Below are 22,079 nucleotides of genomic sequence, written 5' to 3' on the forward strand. Positions count from 1 at the left end.
CCTTACTGAATTACAAACAAAATGCTCCTAGGGGACTGAAAGTCAAACCTAACAATAAGATAGAGCCATAGAACCCTCCTTCTGGACTCAACTGAAAAGATATGGCTTAAGGGGAAGGAAGTTCCCAGGACCACACCCCCACCTAGAGATCTAAGCCTCCAATGGCAGCTGGAATATCTGTGAGGGCAAAGGCACTGGTCTGGAGGAAGTACCTTGCAGGAAAAGCAGTGCCAGGCTCAGAGTGTCCAAAACAGGCAGTGGGGAAGCAGTTAGAGAAGAAAAGCAGAGCACTGAGGGGGCAGCCTAGTTGAAGCAGCACAGACAGTGCATATTGCCCACCTTCTTCTGGAGGTTTTCATCTCAGGGCACATCCAACAACCTAGCTGGACTTAATCCCATCAAAACCATCAGAGGGCAGGGAAACTCAAGCTCCAAAACCCCTCTCCCACAGACTACTGGAATTAATTCCATGAAAGCCTCCAGAGGGCAGAGAACCTGAAGCTACAATTCCTCTCCCCCATAGACTGCTGGACTTAATCCCATCAAAGAATCCAAAGGGCAGGGAAGCACAAGCTCCAACTCCCCTCCACCACAGACTGCACTGAGATATTTACTGGCAAAGCTCCAAGTGGGAAGGTGGAAAGAAAAAGCCCAAAACTACAAAAAAAATTAGAGGAGCAAGAGCTCAGGCAACTGCAGGGAGTAAAGAAGGGGTAAAAATGAACAAACAAAAGAAAAAATAAAAAAGAAATTACAATTGATAGCTTCTATACAGGCAATGAACAAAGAGCAAACAGAACAGAGAAGGATGAGGGAACATCAAGGAAAAAAAAAAGAAATCCCATTGAATTAGATACAGGCTCTGAAAGAACTCAAAATACAATTCAAAACACAATTAAGAGAGGCTGAAGACAAACTGGGAAAAGAACTTAAAAACTAAGATAAGTCATCTGGAAATAGAAACACTTGAACTAAAACAAGAAAACAAGAAATTTTTTCCTTGAAAGGAAAAATAAACCAGTTTGAAAACGAGGCAAAGGAGATGAAAGATAAGGCAAAGAAGATGAAAGATGAGGCAAAGAAATTGAAAGATGAGGCAAAGACAATGAAAGATGACCTCCAAAGAAAAACAGACCAGAAGGAGAAGGATGACCAAATAGCCAGGAATGAAACCTAGTCTTTTAGAACCAGACTAGAACAACTAGAAACAAACAACTTCACAAGGCAGCAGGACAGTATGAAACAAAATTTAAAAAAATGAAAAAATAGAGGAAAATATGAAGCACCTCATTCACAAAACAGAAGATTTAGGAAATAATTCAGGAAGAAAAACAACTTAAGAATCATTGGTCTACCAGAAGACCATGACAAAAGGAAAAGCCTGGAAATAATAGTACAGGAAATTATCCAAGAAAACTGCCTCAATATTATAGCACAAAAGGGCAAAGTGGTGGAGATTGAAGGAATCCAAAGATCACCTCCTGTACTGAATCCCCATCTGACAACACCCAGAAATATTATAGCCAAATTCAAGAGCTATCAGACCAAGGAAAATTTTTCCAAGTTGCCAAGAAAAAGCCATTCAGATACAATGGAATCACAGTGAGGATAAAGGATCTGGCTGCATCTACACTGAAGGACCAAAAGGCATGGAAGATGATATTCTGGAAAGCAAAGGAAGTAGCTCTACAAACAAGAAACCCAGCAAAACTGACTATATTCTTACAGGAAAAAGTATGGTCATTTAACAAAAAGAGAAGAATTTCAAGATTTTGTAAAGAAAAGACCAGACCTGAAAAGAAAATTTGATGCACAAGCACAGAACTCAAGAGAATTATCAAAAAGTAGTTTAAAAAGAGGGAAAAATTAAAACAAAAAATAACATTTTTAAGAGACCCAATAAGTTAAAATGATATGTATCCCTATAAGAAATTAGGTCATTGGTAACACTTAAAAAATTGGTATCATCGCCTGGGCAGCTAGAAGAATTGCACTTAGAGGGAATAGTGACAAACTGTATAGGATGAAATGACAAGACATAAATATGTGTGTAGATATATGTATGCATAAATACATATATATGTATACATATTGTAATGATTAAAATACTGGAAGACATAAACTGTGGTAGTTAAAAGAGTGTTGCCTTAAATTGTGACCTCAGAAAATATGGTTTCAAGACAGTGTCTTGTTTTAAATCAAAATATAAAGTGGTCACCTGGGAAAAATCCCCAATTATTAAATATATCCAAGTCAGCTGGGTTTTATAGAGATTTTAATTCATACAAATGAGGAATTAAAGAAAGAGAGAACTCCTCCAATTCAGCCTTTCCCAGCTGCTTGTCCCGAGAGAGAGCTTTTTGTTTCATTTTAAAGGGAATTTTCTCCTATGACACCTCCCCTAAGTTCTCACATCTACCAATCACAGTAGACATTTTCCAAAGGACAGACCATTCTTAATTCACACCTAAGAAGGCTTAATTTTTTTGATTAAGATCACACCAGAAAACCTCTGAGGAAGTTCTCACCTCTTTGCTCCTTGTAAATTCACAAGTTGCCTGACCCTTATAGGTACTTAGCACCCTTTTGTATTAGATCTAAAAATAAGCACAGCTTAAGAATTTTTGCCTTACTATAAGTATGGGTTTAAGTATTTTTCATTGTTCAGCAAGGAGTTTCTTTCCCTAAAGCAGGCTTAAGTAGGGGTGGAGTAGAAGTCTCACATTCCTGATCTAAGTAGAGGTCTCACATTCCTGATCTAAGTTCCATCATTGTTTAAAATGGGGAATGGTCTTAACCAAACCTTATGAAGTAGGTTCTGAGATTTTTTCAAGGTTCACAAAATATATATATATGTATATATATATATATATATATATATATATATATATATATATATATATATATATATATATATATATATATATATATATATATATACAAGAGCTTAAAAAGAGGTTAATAATAAAAGAAATATGAAAAGAAAAAAGGAGGTAAATTTATATATCACAAAGAAGCTCATGGTGGGAGGGGGGAAACGTCAATACACTAGAAGGGTAAAGAGGTCGAAGATTGGAAATACTCAACTCTTATGTGCTTTGAAATTGAACCCAAGAGGGAAGAAGAATCCAATCCATTGGGGCAGAGAATTGATTTGCATCCAACAGAGAAATAGAAGTGTAACAAATGAACTGGTGGGGAGGGAAGGAAGGTGAGGGAATAGTATGAAAATGCTGTACAGAAAATAAGAGGGGAATAAGAAGGGAGGGGGTAGAAAGGAAAGTAAAATAAGGGTGGGAATTAGGGGGACTGATTAAAAACAAAACGTGTGTAGAAGGAAATAGTGAAAGAAGAAAAGGCAGGACTAGAAGTGGAAATCAAAATGCTTGGAAATACATAGCTGGTAATCATAACTCTGAATGTGAATGGAATTAATTCACCCATATAATGTAAGAAAATATCAGAGTGGACTAGAATCCAAAACCCTACCATATGTTGTCTACAAGATACACACATGAGGAAGGTAGACACTCATAGGGTCAATGTAAGAGGATGGAGTCAAATCTATTAGGCATCAACTGATAAAAAGAAGGCAGGAGTCACAATCATCATATGTGACAAAGCCAAAGTAAAAACAGATCTAGTTAAAAGAGATAGGGAAGGTAATTACATCCTGATAAAAGGCAGTATAGATAATGAAGACATATCAGTATTCAACATGTATACACCAAATGGCATAGCATCCAAATTTCTAAAGGAGAAACAAGTGGAACTCAAGCATGAAATAGAAAAACTATACTAGTGGGAGACCTGAACCTTTCTCTATCAGAACTAGATGAATGAAAACAAAAAATAAATGAGAAAGAGGTAAGGGGAATGAATGAAATTTTAGAAAAAATTAGAATTAGTAGATATGTGGAGAGAAATAAATAGGAGAAAAAAGGAATAAACCTTTTCAGCAGCACATGGTACATTCACAAAGGATGACCATGTATTAGGGCATAAAAACATTGCAAACAAGTGCAAAAAAGCAGAAATAATAAATGCAAACTTCTTAGATCACAATGCAATGAAAATAATAATTAGTAAGGGTACATGGAGAGGCAAATCAAAAATTAATTGGAAATTAAACAATACGATACTCCAAAATTGGTTAGTTAAAGAACAAATCATAGAAACAATGAATAACTTCATTAAATAAAGTGACAATGATGAGATATCCTTTCAACACCAAGGGGTGCAACTAAAGCAGTACTCAGGGGGAAATTAATGTCTTTGACTTCATATATTAACAAATTAGAGAGGGCAGAGGTTGATGAATTTGGCATACAAATTAAAAAACTAGAAAGAGAACAATCCTCAGATGAATACTAAATTAGAGATCCTAAAACCAAATGAGAAATTAATAAAATTGAAAGTCAAAGAACTATTGATTTAATAAATAAGACTAGAAGCTGGTACTTTGAAAAAAAATAAATAAAATAGACAAAATACTGGTCAATCTAATTAAAAAAAAAGAAAGAAGAAAACCAAATTGACAGTATCCAAGATGAAAAGTGAGATCTCACCTCTGATGAAGAGAAAATTAAGTCAATCATTAAAAATCATTATTCCCAATTATATGGCAATAATTATGGGAATCTAGGTGATATGGATGAATATTTACAAATATATTAATTGCCTAGACTAAAAGAGGAAGAGATAGACCACCTAAACAACCACATATCAGAAAAAGAAATTGAACAAGCCATCAAAGTACACCCTGAGAAAAAAACCCCAGGTTCAGATGGATTCACAAATGAATTCTATCAAACATTCAAATTACAACTAATTCCAATATTATACAAACTATTTGACAGAATATTTTCTGCCAAATTCCTTTTATGACACAAATATAGTATTGATTCCAAAGCCAGGCAGGTGAAAAACAGACAAAGAAAACTAAAGACCAATCTCCTTATATAATGCAAAAATCTTAAATAGAATACTAGCAAAAAGACTCCAGGAACTCAAGGATGGTTCAATATTAGGAAAATCATCCTCATAATTGACCATATTAACAAGCAAACCAACAAATATCACATGATTATTTCAAAAGATGCAGAAAAATCCTTTGACAAAATACAACACTCGTTCCTATTGAAAACACTAGACAGCATAGTAATAGAAGGACCTTTCCTAAAAATAATGAACAGTATATATCTAAAACCATCAGCAAACATCATCTGCAATAAGATGAGGAGTGAAACAAGGATGCCTATTATCGCCTCTATTATTTAACATTGTACTAGACACACTACTTATAGTAATTAGAGAAGAAAAAAAATTGAAGGTATTAAAATAGGAAATGAGGAGAACAAGCTATCACTCTTTGAGGATGACATGATGGTCTACTTAAAGAATCCTAGAGAATCAACAAAAAAGCTAGTCAAAATAATCAACAACTTTAGCAAAGTTGCGGGATACAAAGTAAACCCACATAAGTCGTCAGCATTTCTATATATCTCCAACACATTTCAGTAGTAAGAATTAGAAAGAGAAATTCCATTTAAATTCACCCTGGGACTTCTGGTCGAGATGGAGGCTTAGAGAAAGCTAAAGTTCAGATCTCCAGAAACCCTTCCCTACCAAACTCAAACTATATGCTCCTAGGGCACCGAAATTCAAAAGGATCAACAGCATAGATCCCGGGAATCCTCCTCCTGGACCTGGATCAAAATGTAAGCCCTCCCCAAAAGCCAGAACCCGAGTTCACTCAGAACTAAGGGGTAGGCAGAAGGAAGGTCCCAGGACCCATCCCCCCCCCAACCCACAGCACAGAGTCCAAGGCAACAGAGGGAACCTCAGAGTCTCAGGGCCGGCTATTCTGAAGGCTGCTTTCTGAAAACAACCTGACTCAGATGAGGGGGCACCCAGACAGCAGGGAAACAGAGAGGGGGGGGGGGGGGCTTGTAACCCCCTGGCTGGATCCTTCCATCCAAGTCTCAGGGAAGGTCCCTGCCTCAGGGCATACTCAGTTCAACCCAGGGAAAGCTAATCCTATCAGGAGACCTCAGAGTTCCTCTATCTATTTAGTCCATCTATTTAGTGCCATACCCATTGAACTCCCCCCCAAAAATTTTCTTTAATTATTTAGACAAAACCATAACAAAGTTCATTTCGAATAACAAAAGATGAAGGATATCCAGGGAAATAATGAAAAAAAAAACACAAATGATGGGGACCTTGCAGTCCCTGACCTTAAACTATATTACAAAGCAGCAGTCATCAAAACAATTTGGTACTGGCTAAAAGACAGAAAGGAGGATCAGTGGAATTGACTGGGGGCAAGCGACCTCAGCAAGACAGTATACAATAAACCCAAAGATCCTAGCTTTTGGGACAAAAATGCACTATTCAATAAAAACTACTGGGAAAATTGGAAGACAGTGTGGGAGAGATTAGGAATAGATCAACACCTCACACCCTACACCAAGATAAATTCAAAATGGGTGAATGACTTAAACATAAAGAAGGAAACCATAAGTAAATTGGGTAAACAGAGAATAGTATACATGTCAAAACTTTGGGAGGGGAAAGAATTTAAAGCCAAGCAAGACATAGAAAGAATCACAAAATGTAAAATAAATAATTTTGACTACCTCAAATTAAAAAGCTTTTGTACAAACAAAACCAATGTAACTAAAATAAGGAGGAAAACAACAAATTGGGAAAAAAATCTTCATAGAAACCTCTGACAAAGGTTTAATTATTCAAATTTATAAAGAGCTAAATCAATTGTACAAAAAATCAAGCCATTCTCCAATTGATAAATGGGCAAGGGACATGGATAGGTAGTTCTCAGATAAAGAAATCAAAACTATTAATAAGCACATGAAGAAGTGTTCTAAATCTCTTATAATCAGAGAGATGCAAATCAAAACAACTCTGAGGTATCACCTCACACCTAGCAGATTGGCTAACATAACAGCAAAGGAAAGTAATGAATGCTGGAGGGGATGTGGCAAAGTAGGGACATTAATTCATTGCTGGTGGAGCTGTGAACTGATCCAACCATTCTGGAGGGCAATTTGGAACTATGCCCAAAGGGCGACAAAAGAATGTCTACCCTTTGATCCAGCCATAGCACTGCTGGGTCTATACCCCAAAGAGATAATGGACAAAAAGACTTGTACAAAAATATTCATGGCTGCGCTCTTTGTGGTGGCCAAAAACTGGAAAACGAGGGGATGCCCATCAGTTGGGGAATGGCTGAACAAATTGTGGTATATGTTGGTGATGGAATACTATTGTGCAAAAAGGAATAATAAAGTAGAGGAATTCCATGGAGAATGGAACGACCTCCAGGAAGTGATGCAGAGCGAGAGGAGCAGAACCAGGAGAACATTGTACACAGAGACTAATACACTGTGGTACAATTGAACATAATGGACTTCTCCAGTAGTGGTGGTGTAATGTCCCTGAACAATCTGCAGGGATCTAGTAGAAAAAACACTATTCATAAGCAGAGGATAAACTGTGGGAGTAGAAACACCGAGGAAAAGCAACTGCCTGACTACAGTGGTTGAGGGGACATGACAGAGGAGAGACTCTAAAAGAACACTCTAATGCAAATATCAACAATATGGCAATGGGTTCAAATCAAGAACATATGTGATACCCAGTGAAATCACACATCGGCTGTGGGGGGGTCGGGGAGAGGAAAAGAAAATGATCTTTGTCTTTAATGAATAATGCCTGGAAATGATCAAATAAAATATTATAAAATAAAAAAAATAAATTCACCCTGGACAATATAAAATACTTAGGAATCTATCTGCCGAGACAAAGACAGGAACTATATGGCACAACTAAAAAACTCTCCACACAGTTAAACCTGATCTAAACAATTGGAAAAACATTGATTGCTCATGAGTTGGAAATATGCCCAAAGGGCAATAAAAGACTGCCCTTTGATCCAGCCATAGCACTGCTGGGTTTGTACCCCAAAGAGATAATAAGGAAAACGTCTTGTACAAAACTATTCATAGCTGCACTCTTTGTGGTGGCAAAAATTGGAAAATGAGGGGATGCCCTTCCATTGGGGAATAGCTGAACAAATTGTGGTATATGTTGGTGATGGAATACTATTGTGCCCAAAGGAATAATAAAATGGAGGAATTCCATGGAGACTGGAACAACCTCCAGGAATTGATGCAGAGTGAGAGGAGAAGAAACAGAACATTGTACACAGAGGCTGATACACTGTGGTACAATCAAATGTAATGGACTTCTCCATTAGTGGCAATGCAGTGATCCTGAACAACTTGGAGGAATCTACAAAGAAACCACTATCCACATTCAGAGTAAAAACTTTGGGAGTAAAAACACTGAAGAAAAACAACTGCTTGAATACATGGGTCAAGGGGATATGGTTGGGAATGTAGACTCTAAATGAACATCCTAATGCAAACAGCAACAACATGGAAATAGGTTCTGATCAAAGACACATGTAATACCCAGTGGAATCGTGTTTCAGCTATGAGAAGAGTGGGGGGAGTGGAGGTTGGGAAATAATATGATTCTTGTAACCAAGGAATAATGTTCTATACTGACTAAAAATTTTATTAAAAAAAACAAAAATAATTATAAAAAAGCAAAAAAACAAATAAAAAATATCTGATGGATTATTACATAGATTTGGTATACATAGCAATCAGTGTATTTTCTTTTTTTTTTAGTTTTTATAGCATTATTTTATTTGGTCATTTTCATACATTATTCATTGGAAACAGATCATTTTCTTTTCCTTCCCCCCCCCTCTCCACCCTTCCCTAGCGGATGGGCGATTCCTCTGGGTATCACATGTGTCCTTGCTCTGAACCCATTTCCTTGTTGTTTGCATTAGGGTGCTCATTTAGCTTCTCTCCTCGATCATGTCCCCTCAACCCCTGTAGTCAAGCAGTTGCTTTTCATCAGTGTTTTTACTCCCTCAGTTTGTCCTCTGCTTGAGGATAGTTTTTTTTTTCCTCATAGATCACTGCAGATTGTTCAGGGACATTGTAAAGCCATTGATAGAGAAGTCCATTACGTTCTCTTGTACCCACAGTGTGTCAGTCTCTAATCAGTATATTTTCTGTTAGTTCATTGGACTTCTAATTTCAAGTTAGATCAGTCATGAATTATCTGAATGTTCCATTTACCTGATATTGACTATTCCTTATATTTAATGTTGATAGATGCAAAAATGAAAATGAAAATCCAAAATGCATCTTTAAAATACATAAAAACCCTTTTAGACAAGGACCTACTGTATCTAGTAACACTCTGTTTACATAAAATAATTGGTGATGTCACGTAGAAAATGATATCCTACTTTATTATGCTTAGGAAGAAATAATGAAAATGAGTTCCTATTTATTTGTGCTTATTCATTTTGAATTAATGAATTGTTGTATCTGAAAAACTACTTCAATGTAGCCATCATATGCATCCCAGTAGAGATTTTAAAATATTTAAGCATTTTGTTCAATCTAAATTGAATATTTAAGCATCATCAAAATTTAATTGCCAATTTGACAATGCCCAAATACACAGTTGATATTTTAAAATGAAGCTTTCACATAATGATTAGCAGCTAAATGCTCTCAGGTGTAGGTATAAATGCTCGTAGTTTAGGATAGGAAATCTATAATGTTTTTAGATATGTTATTATAGCTCAGTTTCCATGAAAATTATATTTACTGATTTTTGTGACTGATATTGTCACATTTAAAAAAAGAAATTACTTTAAATTACATTAGAATATGAGGTTCTAAATTTTCTGAGAATTTTTCCGTTTCTGCAATTTTAGGACCTCTGAGCCAATACATCACATGTTTACTTTCAGGTTTTGTATGAATTTCAGCAAAATTACCAAGCAACAGGGGAACTCCATATTATAAAATCAGTGTATCAGAAAATGTATTTTACATGTACAGGAATGAGAAATCAATCTGGCTACTCAATAGAAAATGTCAGATAAGAAGGCCCACATGACTGTCAATGAATTAGAGAACATAATGGAAAAACTCCTAAGATTTTGAGTTAAAACTTTAAAAAATATTAGATGAATAATAAATTTTAATATGAAAGAATAACTTTTTAATGAATCTGATACAAACAACTATTGTGTAAATAAAATAGAAAAAATGAGGAAAGACTGCTGCATTTAGAATTAGCCAATATATCAACGTGCAGAGAAAGAATTGATGTAGTAGCCACATGGCTGGACAGATAGACAGACAGGTAGATAGACATATCTATATATACGTTAAATGATACTTTCTCTAGTATAAGGAGGGCAAAGAGAATGGGATAGAAATGGGAATTTTTAGTGTAAGAAACTAATTAATATTTAAAATCATCTACCTTAGATTTGAGTTTTATTTTTGTCACTTGCTATTAGTTTATATATTAGAAAAATCATTTGACTACTCTGGGACTCATTTTTATCATCTGTAAAATAACAATTACATAAGATAAAATCTAAAGTTTGCTTAATTTATTAATCTATAAAATTATGTGTTTTGTTGGAGGGTCATAAAGGGGAAGTGGAGTCAAGGGAAAATCATAGTATAATCATAGTTTTCTACTGAATTGTAGCCAGCACTTCCATTGATTATAAATACCTCTTGAGTTAATTCAAGTTGGGTAACATATATTGAGACTCAATACAGATTATTCTTAAAAACAACACCTGAAGGGAAGTCAAATATATGAAAAATAGGAAAGATCTGTCAAATCTCTCCATTTTATCCATTAGTTAAAAAAGAGGCATGACATAAGAATTGCAAAATAATAGCCCACCATATACTTCATGGGGAAATCAAAATACTACTGAAGAAAATAAAGATAAAAAGAGACCAAGGGGGCAGCTGGGTAGCTCAGTGGATTGAGAGTCAGGACTAGAGATGGAAGGTCCTAGGTTCAAATCTGGCCTCAGACACTTCCCAGCTGTGTGACCCTGGCCAAGTCACTTGACCTCCATTGCCTAGCCCTTACCACTCTTCTGCCTTGGAGCCAATACACAGTATTGACTCTAAGATGGAAGGTAAGGGTTTAAAAAAAAGAGAGACCAAATCCTTTTTATTCTATATATCTAAAAGATCAGTACTTCAAACCAATACTATCTTGTCTATATTGACTCAGTCTCAAGATATCTGAAAGAGATACACTCGTGATTGATAAGAAAAATATTTTTATCATTATGAACAATATATATTAGATAATATTAATATTTATTGATACATATTTATATGTTTGAATACCCCTAAACTTGTTAGGAAGATAATTTGTTCAAGTAATCCTGTTATTCTTGATTAAATATGGAAAGAAAATTTTCAGACTTTTGTAAATACTCTCCTATATCCCACCTTATTACCACTGTTAGTTAATTAATGGGCAGGTGTAGATAATCTGAAATCACTGTTCTCATGACTTGTTAGCTACAAAAGTGATAGCAGAATAAAGTCAAACCTTAGTCTTATGAATATTTCTTGATATTATCAGTTGAAAATTATATTTATAGGAGTATATTTCCAAATACTATCTACCTTTATTCTAAAAAAGATAACTGGCCTTCAGAATGTCCAGGCATGATCCAGTTGAAATGGCAAATAAAATCTTATTGAAACAATCCAAAATTCCATAAAAACTTTTTGTTATCCAAAAATATCAGATATTAAAGAATGATTATCATAAATCATATCTTGGCAAGTGATGCTCACAAAAAACAACATTCAATAAATCATCAATAATATATTAAGTTTCAATCAATTACTGTGCTAGTCACTTGGGATCCAAAAATAAGAGTTAAAAAAGTCCTCTTTCTCAGGAAGATTATATTCTAATAGTAGGAGACAGAATATCCATATATAGATATTTGCATAGCAAATACACAGAACACACAATCTAGGGCCACCTATATACATGGATGGTGAGACATTTTAATGCTGAAATAAATCAGAATCTAAGGGTTCAATGTTAAGAGAAAGAGTATCCCAAGCATGGAATTCTATCTGCAAAGTTCTAGAGATGAAAGATTGAGTGATTTGTACAAAGAAGACCAAGAAATCCTGTGTGACTAGACTATAGAGTGGTGAGACAAGAATAACTACTAATGAGCTGGGAAGGAACAATGGGACCAAATTTGAAGAGTTTTAAACACAAAAGAGATGAGTTAATATTTGACATGAGTGGTACTAGAGAAACACTGGAGTTTATGATTAGAATAGGGACATGGTCAGGCTGTGTTGACAACTGGTGGATGAGGATAGATTAGAGAGAGGAAATTTAATTAGCACTGAAATTAAAGTTGATTTGAAGTAGAATAGTCAAATAAAGGTCAGATCTCAAAGTAGCACAGACAGTTGAAACTGGAAAGAGCCTTAAAAGTCAAGGTCAAACTTTGGTCTTTTCTTGGCCAAAACTTGGCCAAACCATCAATTTACAGAGAAGGAAATTGACCCCAAATCAATGACTAAGCAGCAATGAAACATTTGGTTTCTTAGCACCCACCCTTGTATTATTTAAGGGCCCTCTGTTGAAATATGGTCTTCTGAAAAAGGATCAAGTCTTATTTTTACTGTGTAAGGGGCAATAGCCCTTCCTAAAAATTGATGTTTATTTTTCATGACTTAGATTGATTAGCTAAATGGGACTGGAATCTGTTAGTCTTTCTTGGGTATATACTAGCCCCAGGCAATTCTTCCCAGTACCTAGCATAAAATTCTTATTGAAATGATTATTTCTATATTTCTAAATTTGTATATTTGTTTTGTTTTGGTTTTGTTTTCGCTTTCTACCAGTGTGACATTTAGGATGTGGATTCTACCCACACTCCCCATATTCTGATCTAGTACCACACTGGAGGTTCAAATAATTGACTCCACCATTCAACTGTCCCTGAGGCCACAGTTCAATGAAATCATGACCTAGTTAAAGTTTTGTTTTGGAGAGTATAGAACATGGTACTGGAATTTTTCAGGGAATCAAGTATTGATTCACCTGGATCTTCTCAATCAAAATATAACCTACTCATAAACTGGAAAACCAAATTGTTACTATTCCCTTGGTTTTTATGAGTGTGTGCTATGGTAGTTTCATTAGAAATGATAAATACATTTTTAGGCCAGATCATATTACTTACCATCTCGAGGGGTGGGGAGGAAAGAGAGAGAGGAAAACAATTTGGATCTTGTAATTTTTATTACATGTAGTTTCCAAAATAAAATATATTTGAATAAATAGAAAAAAATTAGAGCAATTTGCTTGAAGTCTGATTTGGAGGCAGGTCAGGAAAAATCAGACAGCAAACTAACATCCTGACAATCTGAACTCAGGAGCTATTGGACATAATTCCAATGTCTCTTGTTTTCTTCTGGGACACATAACTAAAAAGTCCATTCTTTTATGACTTTAAGGTTTAGAACCATATTACTTTTTCTATAAATTCACTAAATACTAAATACAGCCTTGAGTATATGTTCTAATATTAAGGGTGAGTTTCTAATAAGTATTGCTTTCCCTGGGGATGAGATTATGACTAACAAAACATTTCAAATTCACATCAGACTTTCTGGGCCGAGATAGGCAAGTTCTTTGTCCCTAACAGGTCTTTTGTTCAGTTTCCTAATCTAGATCATAGATTAAAACCATGGCACCCAATCAAAGGTAATTCTATTCAGAGGCAATGTGTTAAATTGTCTTCACTGGTTTTATTTTTAATTCTACAAGAGGGAAAAAATATATTCCAGTTATATACAGAGATGACACAAAGGAACAATAGGTTAATCAATAGATCTGGCAACTTTATGTAAAAAGGGAAAAATCCACCTCATAATGATCACCCCTGGTGTGTTGTTCAGGATATTAAAAAACAGTGGGAAAATATTGATTGATTGCTATGAATTTTTGGCAGCTGTAGCCTTTGAAGCATGAAATACATTAGCATTGCCTCCTAATGTCTTCAATAATTGTTCTAAGTTGCTGCTTATATTATGACCAAGGTGCATTATTTATTCACAGAGTAGTCAGTAGCTAGAACAATAGAACAAATAAAAATAAAGTGACCTCTATTTTATATAAAATGACAACCTACCACACATATAAAGATATTCCCAGAAATAACTCAAAGTATTCATAATTGATAAAGGCTTAATTTATTGTCTACCCTCCAAATACCTTAGCTTTTTGCAACTTATGAAATGTAAAATGCTGTTGGTAAGGGTGATGGTATTGACATAATCTCATTTTACAGATTTTGTTGATAGGATTCATTATGGTGATAATAGTTGGCTAGAGAGAAAATACATGTGTTTGTATTATCAAAGAGAGAGAAATAAGAGATGGCGGCACACTGGGGATTGTTATTGTTTATCACTTACAATTTGGGAAGTGCCCTGAGAATTTATAATTCCATTTAATTCTAGAACAAACAGGGCTTTTCATTTTCTAAGCAAATGCCCAAGGCCAGAGGAATGGAGGAGGACAAGAAACACTTTCTTGGTTTATACTCATTTAATAAACACACTCAGGTGTCTTTAAGGTCTTCCCACTGTTTCTCAGCATCTATCTCACACTTTTCCTTTCAGGCAATGCTTCAGGGATACATGAGTCAGACATTCCTTTCCATTCCAAAATCATAGCTTTACCATATGGGAGCCCAAATAGCTTGTACAGTCTATCAAGATTGATTTTGTTTTTATTGGTTAATAGTTTATATCAGATCATAGCTGTCCCAGACCCCAGTTACCCTTAACACCATCTGAGACAAATGAGTTCTTCTTACCAGAGGGCCAAGTATATCCCTTTAGCTCATTAATTGGCTCATTTTCCTCTCCATTTGATTTTCAATGAGGTAGCCATAGTAAAAATTCTAGATTCCCTCATGGTGTAACTTCTACAAGTATCAGGCTAGTCTTATAATAACTAAAAAGCAAAGGAGGAGATGAGCAAATATTGAGTGCAAAACGTTATTTTATGCAAGATATGGAATAGTGTATAAAAAGCTGGCCTTGGAGACAGGAATAATAGCAATAAATTACTGTTAATATTTATAGTTGTAGTAGCTAGAATACATATAAGGGTTTGAATTTTACAAAGTATTTTATATATAACATCTCATTTCCCCATTCAAACAACCCTGAGAGGTAGAAATTATTATATCTTCATTTTAAAAATGAGGAAAACTGAGGCAAACCTCTATTTGGGTGAAGAGAAAAGGGTAAGTATTTATTAAATGACCAATCCTTTTATGATTTTTTCCTCATTTGATCCTCACAAAACCCTAAGAAGTAGGTGGTATTATTTCATTCATTGAGCAGTAAAAGTAACTGAGTCTGAAATAAATTAAGTGACTTGTCTATGAACACCTAGCTTGTAAGTATTTGTAGTCAAATATTAATGTACTTCTTCCTGACAACAGAGATGAAATTAGAGCTCTCTTTACTGTGCCAATTACCTTCCTTTTAATTATTTTTACATTTCAATATAATTTTAATATTTCTTTTCTGACATTTTAGAACCATTTTCTCTCTGTCCTTCCTACCTCTCCCCCATTCCTAAGAAGGTAGGTAATATGATACTTATTTTACATGTATTATATATATATATGTGTGTATATATAATATATATTTCCAGGTTTGTCAAATTGTGAAAACAAGACACATATGCTGATTTAGCTGCCCTTAAACAACACGCTTTGCTCACAAGGGAAAAAAGAAACAAACATGTTAACCATGTAAGTGTCAGGCATTGGATTACATGTTTTACAAATATTGTCTCATGAGCTTCACAACATCCTGTGAGAATCAAAGGTTGTGTGACATTTTCAATTATCTAGCATCATTTTAAGTGGAGTTTATCTCTTGCTCATGGACTTTGTTAGTAATATATAGAAATGCTGATGATTTTTATAGATTTATTTTCTGTCCTGAAACATTGAGGTTATATGACTTTACTAGAATCATAAAACCAGTAGATTTCTGATGCCTGATACCAATTTACAGATTCCTGATTCAATGTCCAGAATTCTAATCATTATATTCCACAGGTGCCTAAATTGTTGCCTGTTTTGTTTGATAAGTAATTTGAATTCTGATGTCCTTAGATAATTCTTAGACTCTGTATTTCAAAAAAAAAAAAAAAACCAAACAATTAGATGAAGGATTTTTACTGTTAACTATGGATACTAAAAAAATTACATAACTAGTAAAAAACAAAAAAAGGTATGTTTATTCTAAAATGCAGTTGTTTCTTAAGTATATTAGAATCACATCAAGGAACTCCACAGCTTCAATAAGTCATTCAAGGAAAGACAGAAGGGCAATTTAGAAATTATTCTACCTTCTAGATCAGCAGACCTGGCTTCAAATTTTAGCTTTAGTATGCACTTTTTATATTCTTTCCATAAATCTCTTAAATTCTCCACTGAATTTCCTCATTTACAAAATGAGGTCATGATCTATAAAGAAAGGAGATGTTTGCCACAAACATTTCTTATTAAAATTTCCCCAAATTTATTGCTTATTATATTGGTTGCATTAGTTTTTTTATACAAAGCCTTTTTAATTTAATGTAATTGAAACTATCCATTTCATTTTTCATTATGTTCTCTTTGTCTTGTTTGGTCATAAATTTTTCCCTTATCCATAATTCGGACAGGTAAACATTTCTAAAGATCTCTTTTTATGATGTCACCATTTATTTGTAAATCAAATATCCATTTTAACTTTTTTTTTGGTGTATGGTGTGAGATGCTGGTCTAGTCCTAGTTTCTGCCATAATGTTTTCAAGTTTTCACTACAGTTTTTGTCAAATAGTAAATCCTTTCCCCCCATGCTCAGATATTATGGTTTATCAAACACTAAGCTGCTATGGACACTGACTAGCATATGCTGATGGCCTAATATATTCCATTGAGCCAATATTTCTTAGTTAGTACCAGATTGTTTTGATGATTGTTGCTTTATAATATAGTTTGAAATTTGGTATGACTGGACCTCATTCCTTCATATTTTTCTTCATTAATTTCCTTCATATTCTAGTCCTTTTGTTCCTTCTGATGAATTTTGTTATTTTTTCTAGTTCTATGATATAATTTGGGGGAATTTTGTTTGGTATGGCACTAAAAAGATAAAGTAATTTAGGTAGAATTGTAATTTTTCTTATACTCAGTCAGCCTCTCAATACATGAGTTATGAATGTTTCTCTGATTGTTTAGGTCTGACTTTATTTGTGTGGATGTTTTGGAATGGTGTTCACATAGTTGCTGAGTTTGTTTTGGTAGGCATACATTGGATTATTTTGTGTTGTCTTGAGTTATTTTGACAGGAATTTCCTTTTTTATCTATTGATGTTGGACTTTTCTCCAGACATTTTGAAAGTACTGTTGAGTACTTTAACTACACATTTGTTGTTCCTCACTCTTGCCACATTAATGGTCTGTTTTTCTTTGCTGTCTAAAATTCCTTGATGTTATTCTTTTATACTCATTAGTTATGTGTTGTAACCTATTCACATTCATAATACTCTGTGCTATGTGGCATTCATATTTATTTCTTTGGAAGCAGTGGTGGTCCTATTAAGAAATCTTTTAGAACATATTCTAAAAACCCTGCCTAAAACCCAAATTTAAGTTAGCCAGATTCAATATACTTTATGAGATCCAAATCCTCTACAACCACAGTCCATGGTCCCCTCCATAATGTGTTTAATGTTACTACTGTGCCAGAAGATAAGGTGAAATTTAAACAATGATATTAAATTAAATACCTAACTATGAAGAGTAACAAGATAATATTTCCAATAAAACTCCTAAATATTGTCTCATAGATACATCTACTTTTTCTTTGGCAAGTGTGAAAACATCTAGGAAATACAAGAGTATGGGGGAAGATATCTGAGTGGAATACTTATGTTACCATTGGACATAAATATAAAGTTTCGACTTCATTCCTTGTTTCTAAATCCTTGCCATTATTATGCGTAAGTAATCAGTAACAAGTCTCTCAGGCTTTGAGCCACTCTCTATTATTTTTTTTTTTGCAATTAACTAGGGAGATTCAAAACTATGAAGAGTGATTTTCTAATATTAAGATAAACAAATAAACTTCCACAAAAGTCCCAATCTAATTTTTTTCATGAAGACCATGGTAATGGAATTAAGATTTTCAAAGGTTCTTTCAGATCTGTTCAAGAAAGACCAATCTAATAAATATTAGAGAATTTTATCTACAATTGTTGGTCCATCGAATGATAACTTTTTTTTAGTCATAGCAATTTACAAAAATCACCAATTAGTGTGCCTTTTGCACTGATGTGAGAAAATGAAGGCAAAATAACTTTGAAAAGATGATGTGGCTGAAAAAGTGTTCTAAATCTCTTATAATCAGAGAAATGCAAAACACAACAACTCTGAGGTATCACCTCACACCTAGCAGATTGGCTAACATTGAAAGCAAAGGAAAGTAATGAATGCTGGTGGGGATGTGACAAAGTTGGGACATTAATTCATTGCTGGTGGAGTTGTGAACTGATCCAACCATTCTGGAGGGCAATTTGGAACTATGCCCAAGGGGCGCTAAAAGACTGTCTGCCCTTTGATCCAGCCATAGCACTGCTGGGTCTATACCCCAAAGAGATAATGGACAAAAAGACTTGTACAAAAATATTCATAGCTGCGCTCTTTGTGGTGGCCAAAAATTGGAAAACGAGGGGATGCCCTTCCATTGGGGAATGGCTGAACAAATTGTGGTATATGTTGGTGATGGATATTATTGTGCTCAAAGGAATAATAAAGATGAATTCCATGGAGACTGGAACAACCTCCAGGAAGTGATGCAGAGCGAAAGGAGCAGAACCAGGAAAACATTGTACACAGAGACTGATACATTGTGGTACATTTGAATGTAATGCACTTCTCCATTAGTGGCAATGCTGTGATCCTGAAAACTTGGAAGGATCTATGAGAAAAAACACTATCCGCATTCAGAGGAAAAACTCTGGGAGTAAAAATACCAAAGAAAAACAACTGCTTGAATACATGGGTAAAAGGGATATGGTTGGGGATGTAAATGCTAAATGAACATCCTAGGGCAAACAACAACATGGAAATCGGCTGCAGGAAGGGTAGGTGGAGGGGAGGAAGGGAAATAAAGTGATTATCATAAGCAAAAAAAAAAAATAATAAAATTAAAAAAAAAAGAAGATGATGTGGGAAGCATCCAAGTCATAGAGTAAGCTCCCTGTGTTACCTTGGAATAAACCTATAATCTCTTTGGACCTTTCTTTATTTTAGAATTTTGGATAAGATGACACTAAGGCACCTTAAAGTTCTAAATCATGAGAGGAAGAAGGTATATGGATTTGAGGAGAAAGCTATCATATAATGAAACAACTAGGTAAAAGGAAAATAGAAAAGAAAAAGATGGAGGAACGCTTAGGGGAAGAAAAAATGAATGAATTGGAAAATAGCAGAAGAGTCATAGTTGTATCATTATATACTAAACCTGCCACTATTCCTAAAATTATCTTATTCACTGGTTGTGCCACTATAAAACAATGAGAAAGCCAAGTGGTACAATGAATGGAGGTTTGATCCTGTAGGCAGGAACACCAGAATTCAAATTTGACCACAGACACTTATTTACTGTCTAACCATAGGCAAGTCACTTATTTGTGCCTCAGTTTCTTCAGCTTTAAGAAGCAGAGTAATATTATTCCTCCAAGGGTTTCTGTGAGGATCGGGATACTTTTTGCAAATTCCTTATCATAGTGCCTGGCACAGAGTAAGTGCTATGTAATCACTAGTTATTATTATAATTATAGATAAACTGGTGACCCCGACTGTTTCCAACTTTCATCATGTGAGCTAAAGCAAACTGAAGTTCTATGAAGAAAATAGGACAGATTTATTCTTTTGCTTTTATTGTTTTATAGTGTTACATGTTATTAGAAAAACATCCCTGTCTTCTTTGATAACATATTCCCACAATGCATTCTTTGAAAAAGTCAGTAACTATGCTGCAGTCCTAAAAGAAGCAGGTAAATTTAAAAAGGTCACTGAAATACTTGAAAAGGATGCTTTTGATATCATGTCATCTGAGGATGAGTTAAAAGAACCAGAGGAATGAATAAGAGCTGACTTTGTGTGAAGATGAAGGGTATCTTCAAGTCATTGAATCAATCAATCAACCAGGTTTCATTAAATATCTACAACACTGAATATACTATTCGAATCTGAATATGGGAATACATATACATAAACACATACATGTGTATACATACGTGTGCATATATAGATGTATATATGTAAATCTTATCTGTGGTATTTAGTCCTCTCTGACACCTGGCAAACTGTTTCTTCTCCCCAGACTTTAGTAAGAGATGGTCTTTTTAGTCTTCTAGTTTAAAGTTCCAGTTAATTTCAGATTTATTCATTCAATCTCAGCAGTCTATTCCACTTATAGCAAGAGATGAAATACTCTCATCACCATTCCTGATGAGAAAATATCTCGTGAAGAAGGATAAACCTCAGCTTTGGCTTGACAAATCTGTCTCTATCAGTCTCTTTCCTCTCTTTTTGACTGTAGGAAGATACTGTGAACTTCAATGGTTCTGAAAAATGTTGGGCTTCTTACCATTGAATTATTACTACAATCCACTGATAAACTAACAATAATATCTGAATTGAGAGGGAAAGATGGAATGAACAGAGATTCAAGGCTTTGCAACACACAGCAAAGAAACTACACCATGCCTAAGGGGAAATTCTTGAGCCCTGAATGGGAGGACTTCCAGGAACTGTAAGATTTCTGTCTTGGCCACCTCTGTTCTGTATGCGTTGGAAAATGTCACAGTCTTTTGGTGGGGAGCTAAGGGGGTTGTCCTTTATTATACTATTTTTTATTATATTATTTGCAATTGTGATTTTCTAAAAGCAAGTTAAAACTGCATAGCCAAAATGATTATCAATTGACCATTTTGATGGGAAGCTCATTGACTAATGCTTAAATAGATTTCAATAGAGAATCACTCCAGGTACTTTGGGGTACCCACAGAACCCCAGGATTGAGATGGAACCTTGCTCAAGAGTAAGAGCACAGAATGCCTACCTTTGAGAATGAGAGTTGGCATAAGGAGCATCAGGGGTCCTCAAAGCAACACTAGAAAGGTCTGAGGGTTTTCCCTGTACATTCAGAATCTTGTGCCTCTCTCCAATCCCTAGCTGTAATCCAGGTCACTTTTTTATGACCCTTTGTAGGCACATTTTATCTCCCTTTTGGGAATGTAAGCTCTTGGAAAGCAGGGACTGTTCTATGTTTGCCTTTTAGCCCAAGGGCTTAGCAGAAAATCTGACACATAGTAGGTACCTAATAAAAGTTATTGTATAGATTGTTTTCCTATTTTTCAATATCCTTTTACTTCCCTGTACTTTGAAAACTGAACATACAGACAGCTATCCTGTATCTTCAGGAGTACCCAACTGAAAGATGGGTGCTTGTCACACTTTTATTAAAAAATCAATAGTTTTCAAGAAGTAATAAATAGAAATGGTTCTTCAGAAGGAAAGACTTGATGCTTTGCTTAATCTTGGTTCACATTCTAACTCCTCTGTAAGAAAAAAGACAGATGGTCATCTCTCCTGTTGTCTCAACCATGCCCGGATTTGCCACCTGAAAATAGCTTTGACTGTGAACAGCCTGTCTGGTTATTCCCCATTTGACATTATTCAGTGCACACCCAGAAATATGACCCTTGGTTTAGCTGAACATATGTTTTCCTGTATGACCATCAAAATAAAACAAATACTTCTGCCGGTGAAAAACATGGCCGTGGATTTGTGCTGAAGTGACTGGGTCTATGGAACGAGAGAGAGAGAATCTCTGTGGAATATTTATTCCTGTTTTGAATATGTTGCATGCTTAAGACAGTTAAAAAAAGAAATAAAAAAGATGTTTTATCTCTTAACTAACCCTAAAGCATGTCTAAAGATGGCATCCCCTTGTTCCAAAAACTCCAGTGGACTCTTATCTCAAGTAAAAAACATTAAGATAACT

This window comes from Monodelphis domestica, chromosome 8 (genome assembly GCF_027887165.1).
Source record: "Monodelphis domestica isolate mMonDom1 chromosome 8, mMonDom1.pri, whole genome shotgun sequence".
Lineage (NCBI taxonomy): Eukaryota > Metazoa > Chordata > Mammalia > Didelphimorphia > Didelphidae > Monodelphis > Monodelphis domestica.